General features: G+C 38.4%; 1 protein-coding gene across 28 annotated transcripts in view; it reads right to left on the reverse strand.

Moving 5' to 3' along the window:
• MAP2 (microtubule associated protein 2) overlaps positions 1 to 23,083 on the reverse strand; it is a 292,390-nt gene that overhangs the window by 122,131 nt on the left and 147,176 nt on the right. For 2 of the 28 annotated variants that reach the window (XM_059168189.1, XM_059168191.1), the window contains one exon: positions 18,040 to 18,100. The exons of the other annotated variants lie outside the window; for them this stretch is intronic. The gene's annotated coding sequence lies outside the window, so the exon portion shown is untranslated. The remainder of the gene's footprint in view (positions 1 to 18,039; positions 18,101 to 23,083) is intronic. 28 annotated transcript variants of the gene reach the window in all.

The following is a 23,083-nucleotide window of genomic DNA, read 5'->3' on the forward strand; positions in this document are numbered from 1 at the left end:
TTGGATAAAAAAGAATTCAGTAAAAACAAACTTTAAATGCCATAGATTCTACCACAAGTTTTGGTAAAAGAGATGCTTATTACCCAGCAAATTTTATCTTTTTAAATGCATCTCAGCCCTGGGAGGAATATAAGGCAATGCCCATTTCCTTTTTGCTCACATTATTCTGGGATGAAAATACTTCAATGATCCAATGCTCTTAGGAAAAAGACTAAAGTCATTACTTTGTCCTGGAATACTGTTTCACCAGGACTTACTTCTCTCTCTAGCCTCATTCTATACTATGCCCCCCCTTATCTTTGTCTTCTGCTTTACTAGCCTTCTGCCATTCCCCCTTATATAGCATGCTCCTGTAGCTACAGTGCCTTTGAATGTGCTTTTGCTCTGCTTGAAATTCTCTTTTCTATCCTCTTTGTCTAAGTACTTATTCATAGATCATAACTAAATTACACTCCTTGACCAGATCAGTTCATGAATCTCGCCTTCATATTACAGTTATAATAGTTCTTATTATTGTCCTAATTTTATAGTTATTTATATAATTATTTATTTTATGGTTATTCCCCCATTAGACTCTAAGCTTCCTGAGGACAAAGACCATAACTGTTTTTGCTACCCAGACCATAAGGACTTGGTACTCTATACTTATTTATTAACCATATAGAAGAACAAATTTTAAAAGTTTATATCATTTTGTTATTTACCTAACATCTATAAGAATCAGAAACCTAACAGCTTTCTAGCTAAATGTCTAGGAATACCTCTTTTGGCTTTAGTTTCACTGTACAAAAGGAGGGCATTTAACTAAATAATCACTGGGTTTGTTTTCAGTTTTAAAAATCAGTGACTCAACAACCCAAATATCCATCAACTAATGAATGGATTAAGAAATGTAGTGTATTCACTGGTGAAATATTATTTGGTCATAAAAAAAACAATGAAGTGCTGATTCTTGTTACAACATGAATGAACACTTGAAATATTATGCAGAGTAAAAGAAGCTTCTCTCAAAAGGCCACATGTTGTATTACTATATTTACATGAAACGTCCAGAAGAAAAGGCAAATCAGAGACAGGAACTAGACGAACAGTTGCCTAGAGTCTAAATGAGGTGGAAATGGGGAGTGACTGCCAATAGGTATAGAGTGTTTTTTGGAGAATATGATGAAAATGTACTAAACTTAGGTAGTGGAGATGGTTGCGTATCTCCAAATACACTAAAAATCACTGAGTTGTATAATTTGGAAGGCTGAATTTTTGTATGTGAGGGAAGCTCAGTAGAGCTGATACTAAAAAATATCAATGACTCAGTGGCTATATTAATTCATGGTTTTAATATTAAAATCAAAATAATTCAGTAAACATTATTTGTTTTGAGAAGTTTAAGTTTTCCAAGAGGTTTAAGTATTTCTGAGTATTTTTTTAAAAAAATTATTTATTTATTTTAGAGAGAGAGCGCAAGCCCATGCATATGCCCACGAGGTGGGGGGAGGGGCAGAGGCAGAAGGAGAAGCAGACTCCTGGCTGAGCAGGGAGCCCAATTTGGGATTGGATCTCAGGACCCTGGGGTCATGACCTGAGCTGAAGACAGATGGCTCAGACAGACTGAGCCACCCAGGCACACTCATTCTGAGTATTTCTTCATTGGTTATTATACATTAAACACTAAGTAATACCTTGTCTTCTTAGACCCTGCTTAAAAAAAAAAAAAAAAAATGCATGAAACACCACCCCCCCTCCCAATTTCAAGGAGCTTATATCATTCTATCTGGGATGGTAATTAACTATAACACAAAGCATACGGTAAGAGTGCAGATGAAAAGTACAAATCAGGGACTGTCCTGAATCAAATGAGAGATCATGTTGAATGTCAATTATTCAAGACAGCACGGTATTTCAGATAAACTTTATAGTTATATATGAGTTGGACAAGCAAGGATGAGTAATAGAAGAAACTGAAACAACAGTAGAAGCCAAAGAATAGAAGCAGGAGAAGATGTGTGCCATGAGAACTAACAGTGGTTGGTACACAGGGAATTTGGGGGATGGTTGGGGCATGACAGAGAGCTTGGAATCTTATTGGGAGAATGTATATTTATTCCACAGTAACAGGGGTTTCTTGGAGGTTTTAGGTAGTTTAGGTTTAATAAATCATGGAGTTTTAGGAAGATTAATCTCGAATTGAAATGGAGGAACTAATCAAAGGTATGTGGAACAAGGATCTTGGGATTGACCAACAGTCTTGGGATTGACCAACAGTCTTGGGATTGACCAACAGTCTTGGGATTGACCAACAGTCTTGGGATTGACCAACAGTCTTGGGATTGACCAACAGGAGGGTGGCAGGATGAGGAAAAAACTAGCAAAGACAATAATGAGAAAAAAGATGTCAGTGTTGCAGACTCAAATGAAAAAGTGGTTTCAAGGAGAAATGGGTGGCCGCTATGCATGTGCACATGCATGCTTTTACACATGTGCACAGTATTTAATCTCCGACAGTCTTCTCATAGTTTATAACTTGTCTGAAGTCTCACAGTCAGTAGTGGGAGACAGAGTCAAGACCAAAATCGGGTTTTCAGTTTTCTTTCCACAGCACTGTTGCTATGGCAAAGAGAGGTCATTCAGTCTAAAGGCTGGGAGGCAATCACTTGATTTTTTAAAATAAGACAGCACAGGAGATCTCTCAAAAATGTTTTCAGTGAATAGAAGGGTGAAAGAAAAAATCTAGCAAAATGCTATGAAGACAACAGGACAAATAAGAAAAGAGGCAGTAAGCGGGATGGACATGTTCAAGGAGTTTGGATAGCAAGGGGGAAAAGGAGATAGGACCTAGATATACAGATTTAAGCAATAAGCTTTTAGCTTGGGACTTTCACAGTGAGGATTCTAGAGTCAAAGGAACCAGGCTGGTCGGGATATAGTGATGGAGCACACTCCCAGGGCTAAGGCAGCCACAGGAGGTTATTACATTGAAGACCACTGAAAGGGGTGGCAGAATAATGTATTATATTTCAAAATGTGTTTGGTATAGACTGACCCTGGGATCAAATTTTATGTACGCTCTTCACTAATTCATCTTAGTCAATAGAAGAGTTGTATTTAAGTATTATCTCTTAATTTAGTAGAAGGGAAAAAATTAAATACTCAGCACATCCCTCAACTTTTGAAAATGTTTTAATGATAAGTTGTAACCCATATTTATACAGTTCCCAGCTTTTTTTGAAAGTAGAATACCTCCTACTTGGAAATGTACCTTAAATATGCCCAGTGTAATATAAGAAGTATTGGTGACTGAATGGGCTTGCCATTAGTTTATATACTAACAGGCAGATGTGTTAGTTTTTCTGCTCATTAAAAGTAAAACAACTTAAAAATACATTTAAGGTTAATAAATATTTCTGCTGGGATTTAATAAGAACACAATAGCAAATGATATATTTAGTATCATTAATTAGTAATCATTAATTTAGTATCATTAATCAATTATATGATATATAATTAGTATCATTAATATTATAAGTTTAGTGATGTCCTCTTAAAACACAAATATGGAATCTTCTTTATCATGTGTCACTACAGTTAGCATTTAACATTCGGCTGTTTTTGTTTCTTTAAATGACAATTTAATTATGCAGTTAGTTCCAAAAAGTAAAGACAGCCTCATTGATAGATGCAAAAGCAAATGACTCATAGCCATGATCTCAACTATCAAATGTCATAATTACTTATTGCTTTCAAAATGATATCACCAAAATAAAGGAAAGAATTTGTACAGACTTTTCAAAAGCTCCTCTATATGCCCAACTTAATCAGAGGCAGATGCTAATTAACTGGCTTCTGATTAAATTGGGTCCACAAAGTGAACCTGCTAGAACTTTAACACCAATTAGCTTATTCCTTTTTTCTCATGTTAATATCAAGCGGAACAACTTGTCCCTTTACTGAATCTGAAAACAAAACATGTGTAGTCATATCCAGCCACTCTGCGTGGGTAGTTTTTACCCATGGACATATATTTTAAAACAGTCTTTAAGTGATTTTCTGAAAGAGCCAGAAATCAGAAAGACTGAAAAACTTATTGCTAATGGTCTTCCATGGTGGTGTCAAGTAAATGGGTTATTTCTTTAAGAAAAGCCTTGATATATGATTTTAAGTGAGGGAGACCATTTTACAAATTTGGAAAATTTATTTTCTATTTTCTATCTATGTTCATCATAACATGAACATAGATCGAACTGACCATTTATAAAATGAGCATCCACCGAAACATCCATCCATCCCTTGGTTAACAATAGCTTTTTCTTAGAATCAGCCTACAGGAGGAATTAGAATGGAAAAATTTCTATGCAGGGTTATAATAAACCTATTTCCTAATGTCTAATTGTATTTTTTTCAAACTAATGATTGCCTCACACTTTTTTTTCCCACTATGTTTTTAATGAAATTTGATCTGTGTTTATGGAGGTTTCATATTAAATGTCCTTTTCCTATATCAATTATTGTCAGAGAATGAAGCTATTTTATACATGTCGAATGCAAAAGAGCTCATTTTGAATAATTCCATTTTTATAACTGCTTTGTTGTTGTTGTTGTTTTTAAAGATTTCATTTTATTTATTTGACAGACAGAGATCATAAGTAGGCAGAGAGGTAGACAGAGAGAGAGAGTAAGAAGCAGGCTCCCCACAGAGCAGAGAGCCCGATGTGGGGCTTGATCCCAGGACCCTGGGATCATGACCTGAGCCGAAGGCAGAGGCTTCAACCCACTGAGCCACCCAGGCACCCCCTATAACTGCTATCTTAAAGTCATACAGAACTTCCTAGGATACTGACTGGAGTCTCACCAAAATAGCTGAGTAGAAACTACTGACAAATAGAATTAGAAGCATCTTGAATTTTAAAAATTGTTTCTTATAAGACTTAGTGACTTTTACCTAAATATCTTCTTTTCAGAGCTTATTTATTCACTGGTGCATTTTCTCTTTCAATCTCTTTCTCTCTCTCTCAGTATATTTCCACTACACTAGCTAAAATAAAGTGGGGAATTCTGGACCATGTTTAAAATCTTCATCTCTCTGATTATGCCTAATACATCATAACTATACAGTCTTGTTCATCCCCTGAAGTTTTTAGGATTTCTGTAGGGAGGCCGTTAGATGTGGGAGTTCATTTCAGTCTGCAGGGTATTGTTTTTGGAATTTGCCAACACTAACACTTTGTCTTTCCTGTCTCCATATACAACATGCCTGGCAAATTATAATTATCAGTATTTTCTTTTACATAAGGATAATTATTTGTTACTTTACTTAAGCAATAAAAGAACCTAACAGTGTTCTCCCCACAAACAAGACTCATATGCACAGGGTTATTGGCCTGCCTGTCTGCATAATATGGAAAAATCCCAACTGCTCTCCATAAAACAGACTTTCATTGTAAGTTACTCCAGCAAAATACCAACCACAATTTTATGGAAATCCTTTACTAGGAGCTTCCAAGAGAAAAAGAGATAGTCACATTAAGAAGATCTCCCTTTTTTTTTTTTTTTTTAGTTATAATTCTATTTTAACTATGATGTTCATACCTGAGAACAAATGAATCACTAAAATGAATATTGGTAAAATTCTTGAGACCCGGAGTAAAATCCTTTTTGCTACAATTTATGATTATGTAGATAGGGCACTGAACTCCCTTGTGTGACAGTCATTGTAGTTAATGCAAGAGCCAAACTACCAAATTAGCTCATCTGGATTAGGGCAGATTAAGACAGGGATTTGTACAGCATTCTTGTTTCAAGGGCACTGGCCACAGATTTAATGAACACGTTGGCATCTACTGGGAATACTCACTTGAAGCTATGATTAAACAAACGCAGTCATTTTCAGAGTAAAATCTGCTCATCTTTCTTGGTCCCCACCTTAATCTATGGCCTTCTTTTTAGTATCTCTCATTAACGCTGAAGAGATCCAGTGAATCTCAGAGGCAAATTAATGCAAACTAGTGAATGCACACAATATGCAAAACAAAATCCTCTAACAGACCATGGGACCTGCCATGGCTCAGCAAGGCAGAACCCTCAGCTTGCTGGAATGTGTAACATGTTCCCCTAGGCAATTGCTCATTCCTCTGTCCAGCAAAAGCAGGACATCTGTGGCTTTACCTTGGCGCTATGCGAACTTCCCCAAATCTGTCTTTTTGCCACCTGAGCACACATATCCTTTAGATGGTTACATCAACTCTGAAACCAGTAACAACACTTGAGGGTTGTTCCATTGGTGAAAAAAACAGAACAGTTGCTAAAAAGAAGGGCCCTCTTATATAGCATTACATTTATTTCAAAAATTGAGATTCTACCAAAAATGTGCAAAACTGCAGCCATTGGAGTATTTGGCTACAAACAGGGATACAAAGAGAGAGCAAAGGCTAAACAGGGATGAAAGAGAAAGGGTGACCCCTCTCCCCACTTAGCTACTAACATTGAGCAAAATGAACTGCCCAGCATCAAACAGAAAATATTTGAAAGCACACCCTTAAATGTTTTCTCTGTTCCTGTTTTTCTCTTCTAGATACGAAAAGTCAACGGAACATCATTAGGGAGGATATTGTTCATGTACATGCCATTGACTGTGCTAAGCTCCACTTTCAAGTTTGTACATCAAATGAGACAATAATGATGAAGGTATACTAGAGGCAATAAAGCTCTCTCTACTAATTATTGATTAGTGTCATGGTCTTCTTAGGCATCAGTCACGGGGTACATACTAGGTAGAAAAAAACACAATAGCTATGCCACATTGTTTCCCCATTGTACTTTAGCCTTCAATAAATTAAAGGGTTTGTTTTTCCCAGACATGTCTTGGCCTCAGGTCTGTTTGGAAAGGCAATCCTGTTGAACCAACTACCATTGTGCCCATGCTTGAAGTCAGTTTGACTCCTGGCTAGAGTTAGATGAAAAATGGCTGTGCACAGCCCATGATTTACTTATTAAGAATATTTCATCTTATCTTAAAAACCTTAAGAATTTTTTAAAAAGATTTTATTTATTCATTTGAGACAGAGCATGAACAGTAGTAAGGCAGAGGGAGAAACAGACTCCCCTCTGAGCCAGGAGCCTGACATGGGTTTTGATCCCAGGACCTGGAGATCATGACCTGAGCAGAAGGCAGAAGCTCAACCATCTGAGCCACCCTGGTGCCCCAGGATATTTAAGATTAAACAGTTTCTGTTGTACATGGACTCCGTTCAAGTCATTGATTTTTGAACACGAGATGTCTGCCTGAGTCTTCAGCCTCCCTCTTAGGGCTGCCAGAGGAGTCTGGTTACCAGAGTGTGTCTTGCCAGGCTGCTTCCTAATCCAGAAAACAGGGAAAGTTATGAAGCCATTTTAAAATTTGGTAGAGAATTTCCAATGCATAATATTGATTTTAGAGAAGTAACACCAAGCCCCATAGGAAGCACTTCACACTTAGAAAAATCCGATCGGAAATCTGGTCTAGTTTCGGTGTGCTCAAAATCCACTAAGGTTTTTATAAGAACCTGAGTCTTCTTGGTCTCTTTGAGTTGTGAGGAGAGCTGCTTCCTGTTCAATGAGCTGATGAAAAGAGATTCCTAGTGCAAATGTGTACTTTTATCAGTAGTAGGTATTAATTGTCAATACTAGTAATAGAAGTTTGGGGTCTATTTTTGTTTTCATCCTCCTATTTAACACTAGCTCTTCAAAGTCCTGGGATCCTGAACCAGGGAGCTGATGGAAAGCTCAATTCTTCTGACGGCAAAGGGAAACCACAATGGCTCTTGGTCTGGCGGAAGCAGATCATGCAAAAAATGATCAGCCACACTTAGTTCATGACTGAACAAGTAGCCCACTGCCCCTTGGCATCTTTTGCTAATTCTCTCTAAATGTATTTGAGCAGGGGGAAAAAAAACCCTAAAAGCTTTTATATTTGTTTTAAAAGTCAATTATGGGGCAACTGGTGGCTCAGTCAGTTGGGCGTGTGCCTTTGGCTCCCATCATGATCTCAGAGTCCTGGGAGGAGCCCCAGGTTGAGCTCCTTGTTCAGCAGGGAGTCTGCTTCTCCCTCTCCTTCTGCCCCTCTGTGCCATTGGTGCTTTCTCTCTCTTTCACTCTCTCTCAAATAAATAAAATCTTTAAAAAAAAAAATTATATTTTTACCCCCAATGGTAAGTGACATCTGTCAATTTTTCTCCTTCTGCCCCTCTGTGCCATTGGTACTTTCTCTCTCTTTCAAATAAATAAAATCTTTTTAAAAAATTATATTTTTACCTCCAATGGTAAGTGACATCTGCCAACTTTTTTCATTTTAACTGAGAGTGGATTTGCTTCATGTTGAGGGAATATAAAAAGCAAATAGTTGGGCCTCGCTTGAGCTGACCTGAAGGTAAGGCATTTTGGTCCATTTCCTTTTTAAAGTAGGTAAAATTCAAAAGCCAAACAAATAATTTAGAAAAACAACAACCGCACTCTATGCTTGAGTCAGATGTTGTATAAATTAGTTTGAGAGATTTTTTTCATACCACAGGTCTGTTACAAAAGGAATTCATGAAGCTGAACCTTAAAGTTTAGGAGACTTAATGCATGTCACACAAGTAAACCACCTCTTTCCTCAAATGTTGTCAAGTTAGTTTGTTTTACAATTTAATTTTAATTTGTAGATATAAAGTATAAATCTTTAAGATTTATTTTAAAAATATTAGTACTCCTTTAAGGAGACTAAGATGCTGAATACCCTTTATCCTTTCTTATCTGCAGGTCTTATTTGGCAGAAAAATACATTGCCAGCTAAATGTAATTTGACCTTCCTAGAACTGTTTTATAGTAGACTCAAGAATCATTATTGATGAAACCAGAATCAATCAGCAGTCTTCTCATTTACACACTTGGTAAGTCATGAGTGACACATGGGGAACAAACATTGAAGAAATAAAAACTCCCAGGAGCACAACTTTATAGCATATTGACTCCCAAGTCTACTGCATTTCGAACATAATTCATAAGAGTTCATTCTCTTTCTAAATAAGGAGTAGCTATTTACCTTTTTTTTTAAATAGCAAAAGTTATTAAATATCTTATAAAGATAAGTAAATTTTCTCTCTAGATACAAAATTTCTTTCCCCAGAAATATGAAATATGGTTAAAGTTAAGTCTAAAAGGAAATTATTTTTTTATGTGAGATGTAGAATGAATGACACACTTGTTCATGAAATGTTCTGAAAATAATCCCCTCCATTATTACAACTAAAGAGAAAAACAAGGAAAAACTGGAAAAGATTAATTGACTATCTAGAAGTAGTATTTATCACTAACTATAATTAAAAATAACTGTAATACCAGCCACTATTATTCACCACCTCCAAGTACCCAATTGTAGTAGAAAGTCATTAAGTAGAGTCTGTTTTACCATCTAATTTTTATTTGTAGGTACAAAATATGAGTCTTTAAAAATGAAGATGTATTAAGTACTTGATACTTGACAATCTTGCTTGCATTTCATAATCCATGTGACATTTGTTTCTCACAATTTTGAAGTCAGGATTATTGACTTTTACTGGTGAGAAGCCTCTCCCTACAGAGTTACTGGGCAGAATACACAACTGACAGTGAGAGAAACCTCAGCCTGAGCTGATCAAAGCCATCAGCCTCTCAACAATATGCTTGCTCAGTCATAAAAACCTGAGCACGAATCTGTGCACATGAAGAAAGCATCACCTTAACCTTCAGGAAAGGTGCTATGGTCATAATCCTGGCTCAACTAATTTGTTGAGTCCTGCCGGGAGGGAAGAGCAGAGCGTATGAAATCAGATAGTGGAACAGCACTAACAATCAGGGGGGTGGGGGAGGCGACCAGCCTGCAAATTCCTAGCGGCTGCCTCCAAGCTCACCCCTGGGTCCCAGCTCCACCAGCCCTGCAAGGAGGTATGCTGCTCTTTATCCTGCAATAGGGACTGACAACTTCTGCAAAACAGAACAAGTGTGAAGCAAGAGGCAGTGCGGAAATTAATGCCTCACTAAATTTACCTTTCTTGGAGTTAGGCAGTAATGGACCCTTGTAGCTTTGGGGATTGGTAGGGATTTTGATGGTAAGTTGGGAGGGAAAATGTTTATCCAGGATATGTTCTGGTGGCAGACATCCCTGGAAGCAGGCTGTAGAGAAGACAAATCCTATTAAGCCAGCTAGGCGGGCTGAGAGCAGCTGATGGGTCTGGAGGCTCAAATAGATGGAAAGGCTCAGAAAAATCTGCATTGCAGATAAACCTCAGGGGAGACAGCTGAACTCTTAACATCTCCCCAAGCCAGCTTCTCTCCAGAGATCAGAGTGGCCTCAGGTGGTGTAATTGAGAACCTATATAATTTCCAGGCCTTTCTGCAGACCTTGAATGATTTAACATAATTTCGTCTTTTGCCTTGCTGCTTTTCACCTGTTTATTTACTTATCTATGGCAGTAGAGTGGGCAGGAAGGAGAAAAGTGGCACGATAAGCAAAACTGTATAGTACCTTCAACAGTTCTCCTACAGGTCTTATCTTTTGTTAATGTTAAGTCTTGTCTTCATCAAACTTACATCCCTCAGCTTCCAAACAACATAAAGAAAGAGCCAAGCATCTGCCTTATCTGCTGCAAAGAGGATGAAGAAATGAAAACTTAGAAAGTCGTAATAATCGCTACCAATTACAGGGCTTCCACTCTGTAAATTACCTTTGTTAACTCCTGCAAAGCATAATCAGGTTGGTAGTGTCGCTCCTGTTTTATACAACTGAGGCTTGATAAATTCCCAGTTTCTCACAACTGATGAGGGGCAGGGCTTTGCTTTGAACCCAAGGGTATCTAACTTCAAAGTCTGTACTTATTTCATTATATTGTAACAGCGTTTGTTACATGCCTTTAGTGTGCCAGACATTCGGCTTGCAAAAGGCATAATAGCCACAGCCTCCAGAAATGCCTACTGGGTTGGGATGAAGGCATTATAAAAAATAGCTTTTTAAATCGAGGCTGCTATGACTTAAAAAAAAAAAATTCTATAAGACTTTATATTTTCTAGAATGTGTTCCCTCCCAAATTTAGAATTCCGTTAACAAATAACAGTAATTAAAGTCTAGCATATGATTACAAGAAAAGGAAGTCGTGATAGAAAGGGGGAGGGTTGGCAACATGGTACTCCAATCTTAGATACATGTCATCATACACTCGCCAAACCCACTGAAAGGACAGCACCAAGAGTGCATCCCAAGGTAAGCTATGGACTTTGGGTGAATTACGATGGTAAGCATTCATCTTTGGTGGGAAATGTGCCATTCTGATGACTGATGCTGATCCTGGGAGGGGCTATGCATGTGTTGGGGAAGCAGGTACATAGGAAATCTCTGTACTTTCAATTTTGTTGTAAACTTAAAACTGTTCTAAAGAAAAAAAAAAAAGGGGGGTGGGAATAAAGTAAATATCTAATTGAAAGGAGAGCACACATCCATGGTTTTGATGATCCACAGGATGGATGGGATTTTGCTAAGTGGAACTTTGGAAGAGATATCAGATATGCTTTTTAGGGAAAGAGAACAGAATAAAGGATCAGTCTGTTAGTCAACATCATTATTTGAGCACCTACTGTCCCAGTCCCCTCACCAGGTTCTGGGATTCTGGTTAAGAATGAGGCATATGGTCATGGAGTTGCCGGTCTTGTGGAGGAAACATGCATACAACTGATAAGTACAAATGTAAGAAATACAGAGCACTTTGGGAGTGTGTATTAGCAGACCTGTGAGGCCAGAGGTGGAGAGAAGGCTTGCCTGGGAAATCTCAGACCTAACCAATGACTATGACTTAAATAAGTGGGAGTAAAGCAGGAGGCGAGAGGTGTAGAAAGAGTGTTCCAGGCAAAGAGAATAAAAATATGTGTAATAGCCCGCAGGTAACAAAGCCAGGATGGGTGGGGAGAGTCACCAGAGGACCAGATTCGTCACTTAATTATGAATTCCTTGGCTTTAAATACAGAAATATCATGATTAGATTGCATTTTTAAAAGATGGGTCTAGTGACTATGTGTATAATGGCTTGTGTAGATCAAGAGTTGACATAGGCAGCTATGACAGTGGTCAAGATCAGACGGGATGGGAAACTAACATTGTCCTTGGGGATACAGATGAGCTGGATGGTTTACAAAAATGTCTAGGAAGTAGAACTGAGAGGACTTGGTAATTGATTGGACTAGTATATTTTAGGTAACATTTTTTTTTTTTTTTTAAATAAGCTCTATACCCAAAGTGGGGTTTAAACTCATAAACTTGAGATCAAAAGTGGCAGGCTCTAGTAACAGAGCCAGCTAGGCACCCCTTGAAGTAACAATTTCAATATAAATGTTATTCATATAAAGAACAATGACACTTGCTAAAATGACATTCCAGAGCCTTTGAAAGTAACTATAAGTTGCAAAGTTGCTATACAAAAGATGACTAAGGTATGTTGGAAATCATGGAAGAACTCCAAATAACAGTGGCTTCAACGAAATAGAAATTCTTTACAAGGTTATATCATATTCAACATGATTGCAGAAATTCAACTCTGAATTCCTTCGTTCCAGCAGAAAGGAAAAAAGAGTGATGAAGAGGCCACTCCTTCCTTTTAGGCAGTTAATGTCCATTTCACACACAAATTTAGTTCATATCTTATTGACTGAAAATTAGCCAAGTAGGTTCTACCTAGTTGGCAGGGAGGATGGAATTCTGGATCTTATTCTGAGTGTCCATGTGCCCACGAAACCTCCAAATAGCAGGGGTCCTATCATTATTGAGGAAGGAAGTGATAATCAACATTGAGGACAAAAATAATTAGTACAACTAACCATGGGCTAAGGCCTTAAAGATGAAGTAAGAAAAAAAGAACACTTATGAATTGTACTAGCCCTTTACAGCAACAGAAAATTGAAATACACTGGAATGAACTCACTTTGAATTAGCATTCCACATTTTGTCTAAGTCACCAAGTACATTTTTTAACCTCAGTGGTAATCGAGATAGACTGGGTAAGTTAAACAGAGCTCCCCCGACAATAAATACGGCTTTCTACTGCTACAAAGCAGCCTCAGGTATGCCAATATTTGAACGTAGTTGTTTATGGTTTCATTTCCTTTACTTTTAATAGTGGCCATAAAAAGCCAAACAAATGCATTTTATTCACATTCCTTTGGATGAAGCCTTGAATTTAAATTATGTCACTGGGGGCGCCCGGGTGGCTCAGTGGCTTAAGCCTCTGCCTTCAGCTCAGGTCATGATCTCAGGATCCTGGGATCGAGCCCCACATCGGGCTCTCGGCTCAGCGGGGAGCCTGCTTCCCCCTCTCTCTCTGCCTACTTGTGATCTCTCTGTCAAATAAATAAATAAAATTAAAAATAAATAAATAAATAAATTATGTCACTGGATCCATTAACATTTAACTATGGTTGGTGCCTTATCCTCTATAGACACTCAACTTCAGAATGTAATAGCTACGTGTAGAAAATGAGAATTAATAGCAGTCAGGGAGTGAATCATAACCGCATCACTCAGCATACATTCACATTGATTTATTTTGTTTTGTCTGTTTCATGTGTTGTGTTTGTTTCTAAGAATAAAAGCTATCAATAAGATGCTGGGTTTAATAATAATTTAGGGAAAATACACCTTTCATCAATTTTCCACAAATGGTTCCCAGTAGGTTAAAATCAAAGGCTGCTGGGACTCTTAACTTTCTTTCTACATTTAATTTTCTGATATCATTTCTTCAGTTTTTACAATTAAGCCCCTTTACTGTAATTCTCATTTTCTTTATTTTCCTTTTACTGGTGCTTCATGTCTTGACTGACAGAGCAAAAAACATTCAAGTCACTGAACCCATCTTAAATCAGTGATATTTCAGGAGCAGCTTGTTAGCAACACTAAATTATACTCATTAGTATCATAAATATTCACATTTGTAATTTTTCCAAGCAAAAGGGATCGATCACACAACATTAAATCATATGTTCTTTTCCAAATTTAAAATTCAAATTTGTTTTAATTGAGCTATAGTAGGTCAACCACATCCTTGGTCTGCTTTTGTCCTTGGTTTTCTATTAGGTGTAAAATATATCCATGAAGAACTGCTTATTTTATTATTGCTATTAACACATAATTTCTGGTTCTTTTCCATTGCACACTGAGTTTTATTCTAGTCTCAAGTTGCTATCACTTGCATTTCCTAATGCACAGGGAAAGGGTTTTCTTGTAACGATGGCTATTCTCCGCATTGGCATTATTGGTTACTCTGGACCTATGATGAAGTCTTTTATATATAAAGAGAGCTTACATTGGGGCGCCTGGGTGGCTCAGTGGGTTAAAGCCTCTGTCTTTGGCTCAGGTCATGATCCCACAGTCATGAGATTGAGCCCCACATCAGGCTCTCTACTCAGTGGGGAGCCTGCTTCCCCACCCCCCACCCACCCCCATCTCTGCCTGCCTCTCTGCCTACTTGTCATCTCTGTGTGTCAAGTAAATAAATAAAATTAAAAAAAAAAAAGAGCTTACATTTATATTCTATGATACAGCTTTCAACATGCATTCCTATGTTCCATCTCAATCCTGAAAATCATATATGATCTTTATTTTACAGAAAACAAATGGCCCAGGAAAGGGAAGCAATTTTTCCAACTAGCTAGTAAATAGGAAAGATAGTACACTGGAATAATAAGTGTAAGAGTACAAACTTAGAGTGATGGTATAAAAATTCATAGTAAGGCATATCACATATGACTGGTAATGGAGGATTATCACACACACTTCTCCTTTCTCCTAATTATTATTAAGGTAATAAAAATGTTGAAAAATAATGTAACTCTATCAAAAATTTTTGAAGCTATCCTAGAAGTCAGAATATAGAGGGAGAAAGAAATAAGAAACTGCTTCAGGAGGTCCCAAGTTAAAGGAGATCCATTGCAAGGAATCCTGGAGAGTCCCCAAGCTTAAGAGTTTTCAAATGCAGGGTCCAAGGAGGCCGTGAGACTATCATAGTAATTCATGAAGAAATGTATTCATGGGGCACCTGGGTGGCTGAGTCAGTTAACCATCTGACTCTTGATTTCAGCCCAGGTCATTATCTCCGGGTCTTGGGATCCAGCCCACATCTGCTCCGAGCTCATAGCAATCTGCTTGAGATTCTCTCTCTCCCTCTCCCTCTGTCCCTTCCTCCTGCTCACACACATTCTCTCTAAAATAAATACATTTTGAAAGTCTTAAAAAAAATAAAAAGAAACATATTCAGAACAATTGGGGCCCTTTCTATTCTTCTTCTCCCTTGCTACATTTTTAGTGACAGAAGAAGCTTTTGCCCCCAACAGTGAAAATAAAAACTAGGCTTTAATGAAAGAAAGTGTTTAGTTTGGGAACCAGGTCTAGTATAGATAAATTTATGCAGAATGGAAACAATCATAGGGATCCTAACCTGCTCCCTTGCCAGTTGCATCTCCGTGCTCCTCTTGGGACACCTGCTTCCTGACAGACTCTGCCCACTTACCCAGAACATGCAGGCAGCTCATGCTTAGTGGAGGTACAGATCTGCCTGATTGCAGAGGAAACATACAACAGCTACCTGTCATCCTCAGCCTAGTTCTTCATACATAAAAATAACCCCCCAAACCCTCAAATCAAGACATCTGAGAAAAACCAGCAACATGAACAAGAAAAATATATTCTTTAAAATATGCCTCCTGAGGGGGTGCCTGGGTGGCTCAGTGGGTTAAAACTTCTGCCTTCTACTCAAGTCATGATCCCAGGATCCTGGGATGGAGCCCTGAATCGACTCTCTGCTTAGCAGGGAGCCTGCTTCCCCCCTCCTCTCTGCCTACTTGTGATCTCTGTCAAATAAATAAATAAAATCTTTAAAAAGAGAAATGGCTCCTGAGGAAATAGAGATGATTCAAGGGACAAGGCAATTTACAATTATCCTTCTCAGAGAGATTTGAAAGAATATCGCATACTTTAAAAGGAACTACCTTCCAAAAGTGAATTTTAGAAAAGTATTGATTAGAGGATAAGAAAACGTTCCTGAAAATTAATATATGATTTCTCAAAGAAGTAGTTCATGAATTAATTAAAAATAGAATTGGCAGGGCCAGAGGCAAATAATAATTCAGCTGATAAGAGGAAAAAACATGAAAGTAGAAAAAGTGAAAGAGGCATTTTAAAAATATGTCAAAAAGGAGCTAAAACAGACCTGTCCAGTAAGTCCAACATTTATCAATAGGAATCTCCTAAATATAGAACAGAGGCAGGAATAACAAGAAAAAGAACGCAGAGGAAAGTTTCTCTGAGTTAAGAAGATATAATTTCAAACGGTCACTTCCAAATGACTCCTGGCAGAAGAGGCAGATTGTCCCTGGTTAAGAATCACTGGTACAGGGTAAAACGCTATGGCTATGGGGCCAGACAGCCTGGGCTTTTCTCTGAGCTCCACTAATAATAACCTCTTTATCTTTGGGAAATATACTTAGCTTCATTAAACCTCTTCTGTGAAGTGGAGATAAAAAAAAAAAACACCTCACTCCATAGAATTCTTTTTCTTCTTCTTCCCCCACTCTTCTTCTGAAAATGTATGTACTTAGCACATGATATGGACTAAATAAATAAGGGTTATTAATATTTTAATTATAAATGTAGCAATCGTGATGAGGAAGAGGAGGAGAAAAATATATGGAGTGGAGAGTGTGTGCCAAGGGTAGTCAGAGATAAGGAGAGGTCAGTGTAGGCCTTGGGTGCTTGGGTGAGGGGTGTGGTTACGCTCTAGATCAGCCCTCTCCGATGAAAATCATATCATAATGGTAATGTTTCTATAAAAATAATGTGGCTCTGGAGCACCTGAAGTTTGGTTAGTATGCCTAAGGAGGTGTAATTTCAATTATTTTCATTATAATTAATTTAGATCTAAGTAGCTGCATGTGACTAGCTACCTCCATATTTACTGGCCAGCGCTACTCGAGAGAGCAAGCAAGAGCCAAAGAAGAGTTTGTATTAACTGTTTGTCTAGGAGATTAATGGGGTGATGGCGTTTGGGGCAGGAAGACAAGATAAAAGCATTTCAGCAACCCTGGCAGCTATAATGAGAGCCTGGATGAAGATGATGAAAAGGAGAGTTTGGGGAGGAGATAGGTCACTGCAATGACAATGTCCTCAGTGGATCCATGCCAACTGCTGTCTGCCTGGAGACACCTAATCTCAGCCCCAACTCTACTCAGTGGTTTCCGAAGTTATAATTTTCTTTACATATATTTTTTTAAAGATTTTATTTATCTATTTGAAAGACAGAGATCACAAGTAGGCAGAGAGGCAGGCAGAGAGAGGAGGAAGCAGGCTCCATGCTGAGCAGAGAGCCCGATGTGGGGCTCGATCCCAGGACCCTGAGATCATGGCCTGAGCCAAAGGCAGAGGCTTAACCCACTGAGCCACCCAGGCGCCTCTTCTTTACATATGTTACCCTTCCTTTTGTATAGCTGAGATCAGAACTGGGATCTATAGCTTCCAGCTTATTCTTTATAAGCTCTTATAATTATCCTAAAAATAGGCAAATCAAAGATGCTCCATAGATATGATTTTCTGAAGCTGTAATAATTTTCTTTGTGATCCTAGATTCTTGCTGTGTTATCTATCACTTGCTTAAAATGCTGTGAAACTTAAAACAATGGATTCTTCTTAATCTATCTCTCTGCCAACTGCTTTTTAAATCATTAAGGTTACATTTTCTGTGAAAGTATAAAGCCATTTTAAGAACAACTGCTATTTTTACTCGCATTTTCTGAGCTCCATGCCACACTGATTCAGGACTCTAAAGGCAAGAGTCTTTTGGGAGAGCAGAGCAATAGCACAGGCCAGGGCTACCCTGGAATGCGTTCTTTATTTCAGCAACCAACTCAGTGCATTATTAAAATATTCCATATTTGGGACAATACACTCATTTACCTGCTTTGGCTGCATATTAGTAGAAAGTAAAAGCTTTAGAGTCAGAACAAGGATATGAGCCAAAGATTTACCGTTTCCTAGTAGAGGGACTTGGGTAGGTCATTTGCATTCTTCAAACTTCAGTTTTCTCATCTGTAATAAATATAACAACAAGATCTGCCATTCCCATTCCAGAGATTGCTATGAGCTTTGGGAGGTCATATGCTTTATATGACTTAAAAAGTATAACAGAAATTATTTTTTTCTTAAAGTCTAAATGCTACTTCTTCATTGGTTGGATTATTTCAGTAATTTTATAAACCAAAGTTGATATCTTAGACTTTTTGTGAGCATAACATAAGAAACAACTAAAAATGCATGCACACAATAAACTAGATATTACGTTTATTACTTCCCTTTGGCCCATGGAATTATCCACCATCTTTTAGAGGAAATGTATAGCAGTCTGACCAGTTATTTGACTCACTTAGGAAAATGAGTTCTTATATCGTTTTAAAATTTTTTCATTGTTGGATGTCATATTTCCTCCATTACCAATATAATCTTAAAAGTCAATCATTTTATTTCAGTGTATTTCAGTATTTCAGTGTAGTTATTTGTTTTTAAGATTGGACAAAAATCACAGATTCACCTAAAGTTATGCTCAAAATCATGCTAATTAGCTACTTTTAGGCACTGAGAGAATCCTTAATGCCTAAGTGTTATATCTGATTCTGTATATCCTACCAGTAAATTTCACCAGGAGAAAAATCCTACAATGAGCAAGAAGATAATTTTAAAGGACACAAAATAGAAACGTTGCTCACATTGGAAATAAAACATAAGATTTCCCTGAAAAGAAACATCATCCCTTAAGTTCCTATTCATTGTAAAGAAATATATTTTGGTTGTAAGTGTTAGAGTAGCTTTGTTTTAATAATTGCCAGATGTGGATCAATGAACATCCGGCAGCTTTAAATAGTCATAATCCAAAGTCATTAACACTAGGAGAGAATCTGATGGAAGGTTAATTTGAACCATCTGAGGCAGACCCAAATGGAATCCACAAAAAAAAGGGAATTGATTCAAACTTTTCTTTTTAGAGAAAAGGAGAATTTTTTAGGAAGACCATAGGTTATCCTGTGCTACTCTGAAACTCTAAACTATTGAATAAATGATAAAAAAAAGCATAGGCATGGTATTTGAGTTGTTCTGGCTATTTTACCAATTCCAGTTTGACTAGGCAAAGACCAGTGTTGTCCACCTAAGAAAGGCTACAGTTGCACACACATACACATCCCCTTGTACAACACTCATTTTCTTAGCTTCAATGTGGCACATGCATCAAGTGCATTTCTAAGCAGACAGCATAGTGAATGCAAAGACGCCCGTGACCTGACTTCTTTCCTCCAGTGCCTTCCCGAGTCTTCTCCTTGAGGAAATATCATTATCAATTTTAGTTGACTTCTGTTCGTATGAAAACTAGTATTTCACTGGAATTTTAAATTCAAAGTTTGTCATGACACTGCTCACATTTACTTGGCTGTTTAAGTAAACACCAAATAACAAAATTACGGTGACAAAGACCACAGATCTGGTCATGGGCATGGCTTCTATCTAGATAGAAGCAGCCCTTTAAACAAAGGAGACATGCTAATAAGTGTGAGAACATCACAAATGTTTGATATGCAGTTAAGGTGTTTCCCTGATGGATGTGTATGCCATATTTATTTGATTGCTTATGTTCTTAGATATTCTATAGTTGTAAAATGTGATGTGGGAAGCTTGTAAGTAGATGCTTGTAAGTTCTTGCATCTACAGAGGACTAAGAGATGCTTGTAAGTTCTTGCATCTACAGAGGACTAAAAGCCTCGTGGTAGAGGCAGAAAAATAACATCCCTCCAGTCTGTCCAGGCTTCTTATGAACCCTGAGCCCCTTTGAATGCTCTAATCGTCTGTAAACACACACATTCTTTCCTCAGAGGAATGCAGGTTGCTGCTACCAACCAAAACATTCTACCAAAGAGAAATGATTCTGTTGGGAAAACATGTATTCCTTAAATCAGAGACTATCATCAATACTCAGGAATGCCCTGTGGCTTGAAGTAGAGTCCCCCCAGGCTTGTATGAGGAGGTAGGTGGCAGGATGAGATGTAGACACCCAGAAGCTTTGTCACTAAGCACAGCGGGACAGAAGGGATGTCAAGTGTTGGCGGGGTGGGGTGGGGGGGGCAGAGAACGTAGCAGACTGGCACTGTGCGGAACACCCAGGCAGAGAGGAGGTTAGAAGTTCAAAGAAATCACGAAGCAGGGAAACAGAGCTGCAGTTAAGAAACTGGCAGAGTGTTATATGGAAACACACCCCCAAATCTGAGCCACGAGAATTCACTCTACGGCATAAGAAACATGGAGCATAGGCAGAAAGATTGAAATGCCAGTAGCTCGTTAGGGCTTGTTTAATGGATCTTTCATAAAACAACTGGCTAGAATTGAAAAAGGTCAGAAAGAAAGAGACAATTCTCTCTCAGCATCAAAGAGGCGCGAAATCATGCAGTGTCGCCGCATGGAAAGAAGGGTTTCCATTTGACTTGTTCATAATGACTGCTCCAATCCTTTCTGATTTTTTTTTTAGTAATTTTTTTTTTTTAAGATTTTATTTACTTGACAGAGAGTAAGATGACAAGTAAGCAGAGAGGCAGGCAGAGGGGGTGGGGGAAAACGGGCTCCCCGCTGAGCAGAAAGCCCGATGTGGGGCTTGATCCCAGGACCCCGAGATCATGACCTGAGCCAAAGGCAGAGACTTAACCCACTGAGTCACCCAGGTGCCCTGACCCTGAACGCGCCCGATCTCATCCTTTTTGATTTTTCTTGCCTCCTAACGTGTTGCTGATGAAGGCACAGCACACAGTCTAGCAGTATCAACATTACCTAGGAGCTTGTTAAAATGGAGGCTCTCAGGCCCCTTCCTCACACCGAATGATTCTGAATCTGCATTTTAATGGGATCCCCAGTTGATTCATCTCTGCCTTAAAGTCTGAGGAGCTGATTTCTCAGGGTCTACTTTTACCACCTTATTATCCGTTTCTGCACAGCTACCTGAGTAATCTCTTAATTTTATTTGTTCACCCACAGAAATAAAGTTCCATCAGGGCAGGAAAAGGGTATGGAATTGGTGTTCAATAAATGGTCACTGAATGAATAAGTGGATTTTCCCTAGTCTGAGATGAAGTCCAGATGATAAGTAGTCCCCCTACCCGCCACCTGCTCATATCTTTTCTTTACCACTAGAAAACTCTCACTCTCTTTTCTCATACTTTTGTCTATAGGGAAGATGTATTTTGTTTGCTAAGCCTAAATCCTAAATCCTTGTCTGCATTGTCTCCTTCCATTCAGGAACTTTTCTATAATATTGTTCTTCTTCTGTTTACATACCTAACACCCCCTCTATATGCGTCCTCCCTTCAGGTTAGGACTTCTCAGGTTACTAACAGTAAGGTCCTACTGTGTGGCACCGAATCCTAGACCTCTGAAATGTGTTTTCCTATTGCATTTGTATTGACTCATTCACTTCTCAAGAATTTGCTTCTGTCGCCGCAGTTGGACTGATTTCGAGTCAGACCCGATGCAACACTAGCCCTGAAACTTGGGGAACAGTCTCAGTCTCTGTCCCTCCCTTGAAGTGGAGATAACAGAACGTACAGAGTCATCACGATAATTAAAATCCCTGTCAAAGAGGCTGGCACACAGCAGATACTAAGGTCATCCTAGATTCCCTTAGCTGGAGGAAAGGTGAGGCTAATTTTGAAACCATCAAATTGGGGTGCCTGAGTGGCTCAGTCAGTTAAGCAGCGCCTTCACCTCCAGTCAAGATCCCAGCGACCTGGGATCAAGCCCCGCATCAGGCTCCCTGCTCAGCGGAGAGCCTGCTTCTCCCTCTCTCTCCATCCTGCTGTTCTGCGTGCACTCTCTCTCTGTCAAATAAATAAAATCAAAATAAATAAAATCAAATAAATAAATAAAATCTTTAAAAACATTTTTTAAAAAGAAACCATCAAATTCTTTTTGGCAATATAAAATACAATGGTTCTCTTGTTGGGAAATAGCCCTTGAAAAGAATGTGAAATGTCACGTGAGAGTAAAATACTCCATCCCATTACTGCATGAAGATCATATTAAAAAATTGGGAAGCAAGAGGAAAGAAACACACCCAACGTCTTCATAAAATAATATTACACAGGTGGAAAAATACTTTGAGATGTTTAAGATACTCTGAGTGGGAAAGAAAAAAAAAAAGGCAGAATTCAAATTGTATTGTTTTGATCCCAGTTATGTAAATTTTTTTTTAATTTTTTGTTTTTTATAAACATCTATTTTTATCCCCAGGGGTACAGGTCTGTGAATCACCAGGTTTACACACTTCACAGCACTCACCAAAGCAATTAATGGAAGGAAGGAAGCTAAACGGGGAGAGTGTTAACCATAGTCTCTAGCTTGTCTAATTATGGATGGCTATTATTTCCTTCCTTTGCACTCTTCTAAATTGGACAGATTTTACAAAATGTGGATTTATTGTTTTTATAACAGAAAACACCCCTGAAGTCAATAATATTTTGAGCAGTCGTTTATTCTCGTTCTCCAACTTCTCTGCAGAATTTGAATTGTAGCCTTATTTTCTATTACTTCACCTATCCTCTTTGTTCTTTGCTTAAAAAAAAAAAAAAAAAAAAAGTTCTTCCTTTAACTTTGTCAATTCCCGTCCTTTATTCTACATCTTAAATGTGGGTCCTGTCAAGAGTGGTCTGTCTTGGCCCTCTTCTCTTCTCTTGTGAAAATGTCATCCACGTCCTCTCTCCCTAGATTCTCTTCTTCGTGTTGGCCCAAGGTGATCTGCCAGCTACCAGACCAGTCGGCCTCCAGAGCCAGCCTACTGTAGCCTCAACTTGCCTCTTGACTTTTTATTCCCTTCCCCATTCGGTCAGCACTTAGTGGCTGTCCACTATGTACTAGGCAGTCTGCAAGAGTAGGGTGAAGACAAATTAAAGAGAGCCTCTTTCTTCAAGCAGCTTTAGCCACCCGTCTCCCCTCATTGTTGCAAGTTATCAAACTGAAACAGTAGAGTCAGCACTGAGTCCTGGT

This window comes from Mustela lutreola, chromosome 3, assembly GCF_030435805.1.
Source record: "Mustela lutreola isolate mMusLut2 chromosome 3, mMusLut2.pri, whole genome shotgun sequence".
NCBI classification, from domain to species: domain Eukaryota; kingdom Metazoa; phylum Chordata; class Mammalia; order Carnivora; family Mustelidae; genus Mustela; species Mustela lutreola.